Source organism: Phaethon aethereus (genome assembly GCF_964289735.1).
Source record: "Phaethon aethereus genome assembly, chromosome: Z".
Classification (NCBI taxonomy): Eukaryota; Metazoa; Chordata; class Aves; order Phaethontiformes; family Phaethontidae; genus Phaethon; species Phaethon aethereus.
In genome coordinates this window covers 6,705,077-6,720,443 of record NC_138577.1, presented here as the reverse complement: position 1 = coordinate 6,720,443, position 15,367 = coordinate 6,705,077, and positions in this window count along the sequence as shown.

Here is a 15,367-nt window from a genome sequence, read left to right as displayed (position 1 = left end):
CCTCTGGGTGTTGCTGTGTCGTTGGAATCAAATGGAGCAGAGCCTCCAGAAACAGAAAACGGATCACATTTCTGAATCACGATGCTTGTTATTCCATGTAGCACTTGTTTGAATCTTACACAATAAAAAAACAGACCAGGCAACCTCCTCCTTTCCGCCTTGGATTTAAATATTCATGCTATGTTCTTCAAGTTTGCTAGATTTAGATTTAATACTATTAGAAGTGAAATAAGCAACAACTTTTAAGAGTCTTTGTTCTTCGTGAAGCTTATGGCAAAGCAGAGAAGTTTTCGAAGGTTAGGTTTGCCCCCAGATCAATTCTCTTTTAATTCAGTTTGCATCATTTATTTACAGAAATGGACCAGGTATATTGAAAAAAGGTTTGTTTGTTGCTTGTCTGTCTTTCCCCCACAGAACTTCAGAAGGACACTGGGACTGAAGGGAGGGAGAAAGAGCTGTTAATCCAGAAAATATCCATGTAAGCAAAGAATAAAAACAAACTGTTATAAGTATGTCATACTAGTAGCAAGTGATTCATCTAACCAACCTGGTCAGACCAAATAAATAAGAGAAGAATAAAACAAAAAGTTTCTGAATGACATCCAGTGTGAAAATCTCCCATTAGAATTATTCAGTGAAATCTTACAACAAAAGAGTGCAACTCTGCATCGATTTCTGATTACGCCCTTAAAAGATCTAGTATATTTAAAGAATGTGACAAGTAATAAGATATTTGCCCACCTTTAACTGTTATGCGATATTTTTGAGGACCAAAAAGCATCTACTGCAAAAACTTGCTCTTCTTTGAAAAGTGCTGGGCTTTCAAGACGGGTGGAAATATTAAGGGGACAGGGAAATGGAAGCAGGGGAGGCAACTAGTAAAGCATCTTGGAAGCCAGACACTTTCATCTGTCCACTCCAATTAATTCCCAGGGAGTAAACGTACGGTGTTACACAGGAACACAGAATTAAAAGTTGAAAGTAAAAGAAAAAAAAAAAATTCAGAGCCTGATTACAGACCTGATTTAAAGAAAATTAAGAAGGAGAGGAAAAGATATAAAGGGCACCTGTACGAAAGAGAGTTTAATGGACTAAGAAAATACATGATTAAAAAGAAGAGATACATAGGTATGAAAACAGAATTATAATTAGAATGGAGAAGGTGAACAGAACATGAATACTCATTTTCCCTCCTAATAAAAAAATTAGGAAACATCAGATGAAACAGACAGTAGTTGGGTTCAGAACCAAAGTGCTTCGAAGAGTCATGGCTGACTTAAGGAACTTCTTTCCATTTGATGGTTTGGGCAGTAGAAATGAACTTGTAATGAAAAAGAATTTACGTATGGAATAATACAAAATCCATTGCGGACTACGAACGTCAGCACCTCTTGCTTAAGAAGTATTCAAGACTCACACTAACAGATCCTGAAGAATCAAAGTACTCTTTTCAACTACACAGAGAACGAGAGCCACTGTGTTCCGAGAACTTCTCCAGAATCTCAGGATCTGCTACTGTTGTCCTACAGAATTTCTGTAATAACCATGCTGCCAGCAGCTTTGGGTTGTCAGGGCTGGGTGGCTGTACAGATACCTGCATGCAAACCTCAGAATCCAGAAGGATTTGGTTGTCAGAGCTTAAAATGGGATTTAAAGAGGAAATTCTGAATGTAATAATGTGATGTCTAAATATTGAACTTCAGCAGAAAGAGGCAGGCAGGTCAGTAAATCCCTGTTGTGATTAGAATTCCATTTTCATTAAAAACAGTCTCGAGTGCTTAGTATTGACACATTAGATAAAACTAATAATGATACCCAAACCACTGCTTAGAACAGCTGGGTTTTCCTGGTAGTCTCCCATCAACACAGCAACGTCTTCCTCAGGAGCTTTTAACCCCATAACTGCCAGTAACATCTAGCTGACCTTAAAACGTCAGGAAAGTGAGCGGTTGTGGGCGTGACTCAAAAGAGAAGTTAAGCAAAATATTCCAAAAAATACTAGTGAAAATTATGTATATGTAATAAATAAGTGAGAATTTTCTTCCTGCTGTTGGTGTTTGCCAGAGAGAAATGACAAGTCATTTTTTTTCTTTTGTTTGGAGCTGGGAAGTGAGGAAGGAATATAAGAAATACAAGAGACTACAAAAGGTAATTATGTTAGTGCAGGAAGCAGAATAAGACAGAATTAAATGGAAAGACACTTTCTCATCTTGTAAGAAAATCTAGAAAAATGATGACAGTATTTTTGTGTCTGAAAGAGTGGAATTAAATATTATTAACTGCTGACTGTGGATTAGCCATTTAAAGTACCCACTTTAAATACAAAGATTCAAGTTTATTAAACTTCAACAGTTTAATAAGTATTACTACAGAATGTGACTTGGACAAACATATTTTCCTTTAACGGAGATTTGTCCAGAGCCTAAAAAGTTGATATTGCATTCCCATTTATAATGAAGGACGTGTTCTAATTGCTTTTCATCATAACTTCCTATTGACGAACAACCTACTCTGCCCTAATTTCATTCAATTCAGTAGTGGAGGACAAGTATTTAGCTTCATTCCCATTTACGATAACATCAATTAGTCTTCCTTCTCCCACCTGAGCAGAAAAGTACAAGGTTTTCCTTTCAGTCTGCTGCCAACAAAATTAATACTGAGATAATTTGAAATGACTCAGCTTGAAACACTTAATAATACAGGAGAAAAATCACCAGCGTGAATTCTTTATGGACAACAGGAAGAAACATTACAAAATACAACAATCAAACATGAGATACTAGAATTTTTACAATGAGTGACTTATTCCACACAAATTTCAACCCTCTATTTTATCTCTTTGTTTCCCTGCTTTAAGGACACATTTATCGTGATGTAAATTCACAGAAAACTCAGGCAGACAAAAGCAACAGCAAAGGTGGGAAAAAAGCTTGGGGTACCAGCCTGTAACGAATCATTTATTTAAGAAATTCGGACTCTATTGCTCTTTACATATTGCTTATGACCATACAGCAAACCTGCTGGTTTTTTTCTATTTTTCAAATTTGCTATTCAAACTCACTCTAAAATACAACAATCAGTTGAATGCATTCAGTATTCAAAATCTAACAACTGCTTTGCTTGAATTCATATTTTGACAGCTAATATTGAAAGAGCTGTATGCTTAGATCTTTAAGGATATTAGGTCTTAAGCAAAAGACAACATACAGATAGGTACATTAGAAGAGAAGTAGATGAGCTTTTTTCTAGAGAAAATGCCATTAGAAAACACACTCTGTTCATCCTACATCCCCACTTGCTCTGGGGGTGTTGAATAAAATAATGAGATGTTAATATAACATGTAAATGCTCTGAAATTATTTCCTAGAGCACTTTATGTTGAGGAGATTTTATCAATTAACCTGGATAAATATTCTTGTCATTAGGCAAGAGAGCTCATGAGTTTAAAAACTTGAATAGCAAGCAAAATGCAAATCTTGACTGATTTGTGCTCCAGTAAGTGATGGGTTTAAAGGCATATGAACCATTTAATAAGTGAATATTCATGAGCCCACTGGGGGCCATGCCATTATGGAAACACTGACCACTCTTTTGTCCCTCGTGTTTACACATTAGGCACAGCCAAGAGAGGAAATGTGAAATCCATCCCTCATAAAAAGGTGTATGTCCCACCTTGCTGAACTGCCGAAGTGCTGCTACGACAAGAAAGAGTGCTAATGCAGGAGCCATTGCACAGCACTGGAGAACTGATCCAACCTGCTCCTGAGAAAAAAATGCATTTGGCACACTAGCTTAACTTGATCGATTCTGAGTAAAGCTAGCAGAATCAAGTCATGGCTAGGGGGAGTAAAAAATGTTAAACTTAAATTTCCGTTAATGGATGTAACATATTAATTCTTAAATACGCTGAGCACCTCTGAGTCATATTGCTAAGGGACCTCCAGCACACTGCAGAAGCAGCTCTGCATTTTTGGAATTCAGATTCCTACCACAAATACCCCATCTGCCACAGGCACCCCGACTTCCTTAGGTAATCCCCATCCCTTTTCTGTTCTCCAAATTACTCATCTGTAGGATGACTCTGTGTCACACGTAGTATACTCGATGGGCAGTTGACGACCTCCCACCTTGAAGCTGGCTCTTCAGCTCAAGCTGTTAAGACATATGCTTTTTGTTGTGAAGTTCGTATTTCTGTCCCTAGTGTCAGACAACATACTGTCCCCTGCCTCTGCTGCAATGCATTTTAATCTAAGCCTTATTAGTATGTCGAGTGGCAAAAGCAAATGAAAGGAGGAAAGTGAGACTATTAACAGAAAACGTGAAACAACTTCAGAGTCCACAGAGTGGAGGAGCATTGTGGCTTTGGTCTTGTCAGAGAAGGGAGGTTTGCCATGAGCAACATCTTCCCTTTGCTTATCAAACAGGTGAAACAATGCAACTAATATTATACTTGCTGTACAAAGATTTGAGAAAAAGGGGGAGTTTATCATATTCTTGAGAACACTCAAGTAGTGTTAACTTTAAAAGTTCTTACCAATGACTACTAACTTCTTATAAAACAGAAACATTGAAGGTCATGTCCTAGAGTATGTCAAAGGGAAAAGCTATTTTCTCTGGGTTTCCAATAAGGTTTCACAAGTGATTTATGATCTTACTGTCAAGAAGTACTAATGATTGCAGGTCATTTATGGATTTCTGTTGAATTTTAATTACATTTATAGATAAGACTTTTATATTTTCAAATGCAACACTGATATTCAGAATGTGCACATCTTAAAGGTCTCAAAGCCTTAACTCCACATAAACATGTTCTCTGTGAGCATGAGCATATGTTTATTCAAAATTCATTCACACTCCAGTCCTTTTGCTAGGAAGCAAAATTATAAGTACAGGTATAATATGAAATACCATAAAAATAAGTTTAGAAGAGCTCTGAAGAGGTTATCTTTTTCATCCCTGCCCCACTTCACAAATCCATTTAAGTAATTTGAACAATATTTGCTTAACCTGACTTTAAAGTCTTCCAGAGAGAGAAATTACCCAATTTCTCAAACGCTGAAATAAATTGCTCACTATCCTATTAGAAATGTCTTTGAAACAAAAATGTCCTTTATTACACAATAAGACTATCATTTCTCATCCTACCCGCTACAGCTATTATAAAAAGTCATAGTGAACATACCAAACACATATTTAAATAGTGAACTAGTAAATCAAATGAACAAGATAAATACAGAGATTTCCTCAGCCTTCCTGTCCCTTCTTATTCTTCCATGCCTTTATCAATGCCCCTTCACAGGTAATTTATTAACCTCTTACGCTTCTCGTGTTCCCAAAGACTCTCCATTGCCTGTTTTAAAGTGTGCTTCCCAAACCTGGCCGCATTACTGTTTCAAGACTTCATATAATATGGTTTTACACCTACTACAGGTGCATCTTGATCTTAGAATAGTTACAGGCAATCAACAGTAACAGACGTAAAACTTTTGGTATTTTTGAATTTGTATTTAAATGCTCTCAGTGACAAACCACAATCTGCTGGGATTGTGTCGGCTTCTGACTTTCAGTCTTTTTCTACTGTCGTCTTTTTCAAGTCATCCTTCTCATACTGGTTTCTGGAAAAAGAAGATATTTTCAACCTTGATTGCTACATAAGAAGATTATCTCATTTTGACACCTTGAAGGTGTTTATAGGATATCATGGAATCATAGAATCATAGAATAGTTTGGCTTGGAAGGGACCTTTAAAGGCCATCTAGTCCAACCCCCCTGCAGTGAGCAGGGACATCTGCAACCAGAGCAGGTTGCTCAGAGCCCTGTCCAGCCTGACCTGGTATGTTCCCAGGGGTGGGGCATCTACCACCTCTCTGGGCAACCTGGGCCAGGGGTTCACCACCCTCAGGGTGAAACATTTCTCCCTTATATCTAGTCTTAATCTGCCCTCTTTTAGTTTAAAACCATCACCTCTTGTCCTATTGCTACAGGCCCTGCTAAAAAGTCTGTCCCCATCTTTCTCCTAAGCCCCCTGTAAGTTCTGGCAGCTGCAGGAAAGTCTCCCCAGAGCCTTCTCTGCTCCAGGCTGAACCCCCTCAGCTCTCCCAGCCTGTCCTCCCAGCAGAGGGGTTCCAGCCCTCTGATCTTTTTTGTGGCTCTCCTCTGGACCCACTCCAACATTTCCATGTGTCTCCTGTGCCGAGGGCTCCAGAGCTCGACGCAGCCCTGCAGGGGGTCTCCCCAGAGTAGGGCAGAGGGGTAGAATCCCCCCCCTTCCCTGCTGGCGATGCGGCTTTGGGGGGAGCGCACATTGCCGACTCATGTCCAGCTCTTCATCCCCCAGGACCCCCAAGTCCCTCTCAGCAGGGCTGCTCTCCATCCCTTCACCCCCAGCCTGTGCTGATACCGGGGTTTTCCCCAACCCAGGGGCAGGACCCTGCACTTGGCCTTGTTGAACCTCATGAGGTTCACACGGGCCCATTCCTCGAGCTTGTCCAGGTCCCTCTGGATGGCATCCCATCCCTCAGGCGTGTCAAGCGCACCACTCAGCTTTGGTGTCATCTGCAAACTTGCTGAGAGTGCACTCAATTCTACTGTCATTGATGAAGACATTAAACAGTACAGGTCCCAAGATGGACTGCTGAGAGACCACTCATCACCAATCTCCACCTAGACAGTAAGCCGTTGACCACTACCCTCTGGATGCAACCATCCAACCAATTCCTCATCCACTCAACAGTCTACCCATCAAATCCATATCTCTCCGATTTAGAGATTGAGAATGCCTGCATCCCAAAAGTTCTTGCACCTGAAAACAGTTTCCTGAACGTCAAGAATGTGAATTTTAACACTGAACCATGACACATGGTGTATCAGTTCAAAAAAGAATAATATTAAAAAACGCAGTAGACTTACTCTTGACTTTTGATATGCTCTCAGTCACTCATGCTTTACACTTCACTGCCTATAACAAGTAAACCTTCAGAGGCCAGGTTCAGTTTCATCAGGAAAACAACAAACAGGATAAATCTGAATTTTTCTGAATGAGGCTTTCCTAGTATAGTGGATTATTTTCCATGTTGAGATGGTTTTATTCTAGAAATCAGACTGTTTATTGGTATTCTGTTTGTTGAACAGAAGGCAGTACTTTTGCAGTTCTTAAATCTGTTGCAATTAACAATAAACTTTTAAGTGCATAATTAAGCTGAACAACTGTGCCAGAAATAAGAAAAACAGAGTCCGATCCTTTAAAATCATCAGTGAAAGAGTTCTTAAAAAAATTCAGACCTTAGGTTAGCTAAATCTCCCACTGGATGTATTGTTTCCTACTTTGAATAGAGGAACATTTAGTCAATTTAGAGTAACAGAGGCTTGGACTAATTTATCTAGTGGGCTGAATAATGGAGTACAAGAAATAACCCAAAAAATATTATACATAGTGTTGTTTTCAGAAGTAGTAATGCAATCTCTTCTTCACTAAAAGTTTCTGTTGTCATTCTGTTCATACCTGTGCTTGAATTCTGATGAACCTACTTATTTTGATAGCTTCCAATCTGTTTGAAAGAACCAGTTTCATATGTAAATATAGCACTGAAAACACTAGGAACCCTGGAAGTTATCACTATGTTTTACAAATCTGAGATAATTTTTTTGCGTTTAAGCTCTAGCAAGTGGATTCTGAACTAGATAAGTATATAAATTGATTTATTTGGAAAGTTCTTACAGAGTTGTGTTTTAAAGGATTACAAATATTTCACTTGTGACTTCCATTACATTTCAAGATCTGCCTCTACCAAAGACACTAGACACTGCAGTCTGTCACTAGTTAGTCTGTTCATCAGTTTAAAGATGCTATTCTTACAAAACATTGTAAGATCAATAAACTTATGTGTTAGGAAAAGAGCTAATCTAATCTAACCTCTGTATGGCATGAAAAACAAAGAAGTGCAGTAATTTTATAACGTTGTTAATCAACCATGAGTGAAAAAATCCATCACTGTAGGCTTCATTTCAGTCACTAACAGATAATTATAAAAAGCTGAGCTTTAGCAAAAACAATTTCATTGAGAGAACTGGTGCAAAATCAGAACCCCAGTTCTTTGCATTGGAATTGCTGAATATCCCTTACTGGAGTCAAATTTGTTAAGTATTAAATGATATTCCTATAAAATTAATAAGGGGGGGGGGAATTAGCTCTGCTTTAGTGACATGTCATCATTCCAAAGCTCTGGGAAATGACAAAGAAAAGCCTAAATCTGTTATTTGTGACTACATTATTACAAAAAGAGATAAAACAGTAAGGTGTGGTTAGCTAGATAAAATCTTTCATATTTCCATGAAGTGCTTTTGACAAAGACTGCATAATCAAATATTTTGTTCTTGTAGGAGGGCAGATTTCTCTTGACAAGGAAAACATGTTTTTTAAATTCTGTATTGAGGATCATCTCAAAAGCCCACAGTTAATAAAGCCTGTAGATAGGACTTAGAGGGTTTCAGGAAAGCTGAATCCCCCTGTGTTTGTCTGTCTTCAACTTAGAAAGTTCATAAATGGGCCAAGCCCTGTGAAGTTTAAGAAGTTAGCTAAAAAGTTTACTGTAACCATATAATCAACAAGTCTCCAGGCAGGCATGCTGTTGACACAAGCTAATTTTACATTCAAATTAAGTCCCTCTATTTCTCTGTGTTTAGCAAAGTTAATTTACGTTTCTTTTCCAGAAATATCCAGTCTGACTCTAAACAGTCTGGATCTTCACAGAAGCTGTTAGTACTTTCAGCTATAGCTGTATGGAAATACAATCACTTTAGGAAATAAAAAAAACTCTTGGTGGTAGTGCTTTCCCTGATTCATCCTTACTCAGTGATGAAGAACTGTCTCATGGCTAGGCCCATATCCAAATTCCTTTAAGAAACTAAGCTCAGTTTTGAGATGAAGAACCATATGTCTCTGTCCTAAATAAATATATCTTGTGTCACAATCTCGATGACAAGTGAAATTCAAATGATACCAAATACATCCACCTCCCAAATTCCACCCTATTATGTCCACAAATCTCTACAAAAACATTTTCTTTCTGATGTTTTTTGAATTTGGAATCAAATATATATGTGTATATATATACATATGTATACAAACTCATACATAACAATACATACAATATGATATAAACAGAGTATTTTAAAACAAGACTTAGAAAGCTACCCTACAACATTATTTCCAAGGATGCATTCAACTGATGTGAAGTTTTGCCATTTTCTTACTGGTTATGCTGCTCCAGGGCTCCAAGAGGTGAGAATGGTATTATTGAGAAGCCATTGAATTTACTGCCTGTGTGAAAAAAAGTAGCAAAACCAAATGTCCTGCCCAATTGCCTCATGAAAAAAAACTTGAATGGGAGCCACATCTTGTCAGGTCTCAAGTCCCAGATACTTGTTCCTTCCGTAAGATAAGGCTCAGAGTTCTGACACAAAAGCCCTGAGGATCAGAACACCTGTGTTAGACTGAAGTTTGGAGAAAAACAGAGAATTTTGTAGGTGCCCATGAGACTTTTTGCTGTCTGTGGCTACTAAGAAGGAAGACATACTCACAGTTATTCATGAAGAGAGCTAGACTGAAAAATTTATCCTCCTTAGTTTTGCTGTAGAGGGACCTTGACAATTTAACAAAAGGAAAAGGTTAAGACAATAATGGATCTTTAATAGGAGGGAGTACACAAATACCATGTTAGACGGAGGCCAACAAAGAGATCAGAGGAATTTATGTTCTTCCTATTAACTACAGACCATAAAGGATTCTTCATTACTGGCAACCAGTCAAGCCCCTGATACACATTAGATGAAAAACACACCTTTTCCAGGACTGACTGGATTTCAGGAATCCTTTGTTAGCTGAGTACCATCTCAGGACAGTCCTTATGATACCGTCATTTTACAAATATTGAGTTGGACAGTCTGTGTTACATTTCTATTTTCTATGCATATCCTTCAATCTTTGGGACAAGAAGTTTATAAAATTTAATTTGAAAACCAAACCCTAATTCTTAGTTAGGCAATTTTTCAAGGTATCCTTTACTTCAATGTGGTTTAAATTAGAATTTAAGGTCCATTTCAAATCAATCCAAACATCTTTTATCCTATGGAAATATCTTTCGGCTCTTCAAGTTTGTGTTTTCTTTCATGCTTGAATTACTTAAAGACTTGCACATTCTAATGGTACCAGAATGAACTGCCTCTTCTGTCCTACCGTACCCGGAAAGGTCATTCTCTTTCTGTATTGTAACACACCTTCCATTTTTCTGTTAGACCTCAAAAGCATACTGATACTTTCTTTTTCCTTGAGTAACATCTATTTTTACAATCACATTGTTTAAGGTTTTAGTAAAGCATATACATCTCAATATCAGTACAGTACCTCATGCTTTCATGTGAAGGCCCACTCTCAGATCAGTATGGCCAAAAAATTGTTCTCAGCATCTTAACCACCAGATGAGAAACAGACCATGGCTTCAGTATAAATGTTGCTTGTCAGTCGTCAATATTCCCTACAGTATTTAAGCCCCTCAAGCTCCAGAAAGATTATGAGATACATTGGCTTTAATAGGAGAATCTGTAAAATTATGTAAATTTAAAATTGAAGGTTTACTTCTCTCTTTTTTTACAGAGAAGTGGAAAAGGCAACCTCTGACATGACACATCACTCCTTTTGATTATCCTCTATAGTTTACCCTCTACCCTGAAAGAGAACATTCTCACATTCTTTATTAAATCAGCTTCTCTTTTAAGATAAAGACCATAGCTATGTCTTACTTTTTTTACATAAAGCAATAGATGTTCTGCTCTTTTAGAAGGCAGTCTAGTTCCAAGTTTGCCTGAAGTAAATGGTGTCTAGATTTATCACACACCTCATTACATGCAGCTAAATTCTTCCACGAACTAAGTGATATTTCTTTGTGAAACACTGACTCGGAAAAATGTTACCAGTTAGCAAAAAAGAAATAGAAAGGGAAAGCAAAATACCATGATAAGGTTTCATTGACTGTAAAGATGGTTTTGAGATATTGTAAATACACTTATAGGTAAGTAAGAAATATATTGTTCCTTTGCAGTTATGGTAATTGCTACATAACTAGTGACACAGATTAGTAATTCCTTAATTATCTTTGACATCTTTTTCATTTGGCTATTAGTAACATAAATATATTCTACCATGTAGAAAGTGTCACTGACAATAGCTGTATTACACAAACACACTAATGAGCCAAAATAAGTTTGATTATAATTTTAATATTGTATCAATTTCCACTCACAGTAATGCAGAAGCATAACTAATATTTTCTCAACTCAATCTTTGTCTTTTTATTTTGCAAAACAGAATCACCACAATTTTGGTCTTATTTTGTAACAATCTTCCCTCTCCCATTTTTGTCATGTTTCTCAATGATTTCTAAGAACAAAGAAGAGTTCTCGGACCCATTTCTCTAGAATCTGTAGCTACCTCCAGTGGATCTTTGTCTAACACTACTACTGCAGCATGTTACTTACACCTGCTGAATGCTGAATGTTCAACTTTCCAGCTATTTTTTTCTATTTGTGCTTAATGACAGCATTAATTTCTATGAAAATATGACAGGATTATCTCATTTAAATCTTCCTATAGATCCTGTTCATACAATCAGGTGCTACACAATATTATTCTAAATAAAGGCAGTTTTAATGGCCAAGCTCACATATAGACAGAGTCAAGAAAGCCCTCCGGAGAAAGTTCGTTCCCTGAGCCCTCAGTATCCTGAAGAAAACATTCCCAAAGCACATCTGGAATACCGAATTTGCCAGCCTGCATTTCTTTTTCTTCTCATGTATATGTAACAGTGATTCATCTGGCAGGTATGGGCCATGAACCATGCTAAAGAATCTTCCCATTGCAGCAGAAATGCACTATAATGAGTCCCATAAAAATCACTAAGTCTGACATTGGAAGGACATTGGGAATATTAAAATTGAGATTCAGGTGTCTGGAGAGCATGGGTGCATATTACCATACATTTCCCTAAGCCTGTAAACTATTCTTGTCCTGCTGCAATTTGCACAGTATAGCAATTAATTGTGGATTATCTTTATAGGATAACGGTGAGTGTAATCAGTCAAATTTAATTGACAGCCCACTGGAACTTAAGGAGATTTGATTTTATAGAGTTCTGAATCTTTGGAAACCTCAAATTAAAGGCAGACAATTAAGACTGATACTGTCAAAGACTGTCCAATTAATCACAATTTGTTTACCAATGCATTTTACAAGACGGTGATTGCCTCACATACTGGTGTACCTAAGACAATAATGTTAAACAGATGTTTTCTTACCACATTTTATTTTTTAGATGGGCTTTCACTTTCTTTCCTAAACTACTGGCAGTATGAGTAGTTCCTTATGACTTGCTGTTCTTTTTCATCCACGTGCAAAGCTTCAGCTATCAATATTTCCTTTTTTAATATATTTTATGTGGGTATCATATATAATTATTAAGAAATTTCTGTCACAAATCTTTCTAAAGTTCTATCCACAGAATAGATAGAATATTCAGTTCATGACTGAAATTACATCTTTATTTCATCTATTCCCCTGTTATTTGTTTGCACAGAATTCACCGAAGCATGTAGTAGAAGGACATATAATTTGCCTGTTGCTTGTTCCTTCCTCCCATTGTTGGGCAGGATTAGTCAGTCACTTAGAATTCAGTTATAAAAATCCAGGTTTTCTTTCTTTTTCCTGGACTTTGGACTTGGTTTATGTGATGTAAGAATAATCATAAACTGGGAAAACTGGAAGTGGAGTCTGAGTCGTGCAATTCTTCAAACCATCTGGGCTTCTCCCACCTACCTACATTTCTTCAAAATGATGAAGAGTAATAGAGATCTGTCTGATGAGTTAATATCCTCCAGAACAGTCGCTGACATCACATCGCATCCTCAAAATCATTCATAATCACAGGAGACTTTTGCACGGATGTTGTCTCCACGTATTCTCCAACAGAATTATTCCATGGGACGTGTGTGTACGCTTGTGCGCATACCCTGATACCGGCAAGTCGGCAAGAAAACCCTCTAACACTTAGTTTGAAGTTTTTCGAAGGGAGACGTTCTTTATTGCAGCGCTGGATGCACGGGGGATCGCTCCACCTAACGCACAGGCCCTGAAGCAAAAGTTCATCCTTTATATACCTTAAAGACATGAATATTCACACATTTTCTGAGAAAACTCCCCCTCCCTGCCTATCTACTACATTTACATAATGCTGGCGTTGCAGAACTATGCTAGGCATGCGCGGGGGTCTTGGCCGGTCGTCGGTGGTCGTTTGGGGGAGTTAGTCCCCTACTCCTTTTTCCCTCTTGTGGCCACGGGTCTCCTGAGAATAGTTTCTTCTCCTTGGCTCTTTGCCCCTTCTGTTGTACAGCCAAGCGGTTCTTTCTTATCGTCCTTGCTTGAGCACTCCTGCTAGGACGTTTCAAGGTTAATCTCTCAGTCCTTGCTCTTAACTCTTGTTTTAATTCCATGAGGCCTCTTTGTTCTACACGCACGCGTGTCCTTGTGATTAACTATTTACACATAGCTGAAATGTTAGTGCTGAGGCGAGTATAGCCTAAGGCCTACGAGAGTAGGCTGTTAAAGGTGATCACACAGTTATTAGGCTAAAGAAATCTGTACAGAAGTTAAACTAATCATGTAACCAATACCCTTCAGAAAAGTACATAAATGTACCAATCCCCAGTGCTGGAAAAGGTGGCAGGGGGTCCTCAAAGGCATTTCCCGAAGCTAGACCGGGGGTTCTGAGAAGGCGTTGTACGCCTGACCGCAGCCGTTTCTCGGAATATTTATTTTTATCTTTATTCAAAGTTTGTGCCAATAATGGTCAGGTTTGAACAAGACCCGATTATAAGCATCACACTGCTCTGGATTTCTGCTGTTTTTCTGTGCTTGAGCGAGAGCTCGGGCTGGGCCGCCACGTTCCCTCCGGCCACGGCTTTCGGCCGAGCAGGGACCGCGGCGGGGGCCTGTGCCGGGGCGCGGCGGCCGCTCCTCCAGAGAGCGTCTAGTGCGGGGGGGGGGGCTGCGCCCCGCCCGCGCGCCTGCCCTGCGCCAACAGCGCCAACCGCCGCGCCACGCGCTGCTGCCGCGCCACGCCCCGTGCGCCCGCCCCGTTCGCCGCGCGGCGGGTCGCTCGCGCCGCCGGGGGCTGCGCTGGCACGTGCGGGGCTTTGGCCGCCGCCGCTGCCGTCCCCGCCCGCGCGGAGCCAGCGCTGCCGCGCGCCAGGAGCTCGCGCCGCCGGCTGGGGGCGGGGGGGGCCGGGGCCGCCTCCCTCTGCCCGCGCTTTGGCCCGCGCGGTTCGGCCGCTGTAGGAAGGGGCCCCCGGCGCGACCCCCCGCTGCGGAGCCCTTCGCCTCGGTGGCTTCCTGTCACTGTGTCCTGTCAGTGTATCGCCACACCCGCAGGCTTCCGGAATCCCAGATTTTGGAGCAGTCTGAAAGGTGATATTTTTCAGATCAGCGTTCCGGGCTTCGGTAGCCCCACGCAAAAGCATTTCCTGGCCTCGTGTGCCCACAAAATGCTCGCAGAGGAATTTGCAGGAGAACAAGGAGGAACTATTTTACTTGCCAAGTTGAACTGTTTGGGGCAACGAAGTGCCAGGCCTCCAGCTGGTATGATTCCTCATACCTTCATTAGCATGATTTATTTATTAAGTGAGATTTAATGTGAATTGTTGTTACAAGTGTTCCTAGGATAAGGGCCTTACAAAATTCCTTAGTTAAAAAGTATTCCTTTTGTAAGTCATCCTAAGTGACAGGAGGCTGAAGACCGAGGGCCAGGCTGATCCTCCGTTGGCTACTAAGGTCACAGATCCGTGCAATCTATTGTGCAGAACCAACAGCAGCTGAGACTTGCACGTGAGACAGGTTTTGATGAGACCTAATCCCGAACCCGAATACAGATGTTATACTCTCATAAACACTCCACCACCCAGTTTTGACAGCAAAGATGTTGATAGCATGCCATGAAGCTGACAGTTTTTCCACTGGCAAATGGTCAAAAAATGGACATGATAATATCTGAATTTACCATGGATCACTTACATGATTTTTCTGTTTTGGCTTACTTTTTTTAACAATGCAAACTGTTTTTCTTGTGCTTGAATGCTTCCCTTGCAATCAGTTCCTCTGTATTTTATAACAACTTTGTCTTCTGCTCTTGTTGTCCTTGTCACCCAATTTAGTTGTTTCTATCTTATTCACCATACTAGAACACATTGCATAGACTAGGCAGAAACATTTGGGATTTTTATAGTCTGATCTCGCCTTGCTTACCATGAAGTTCATGATAAAAGT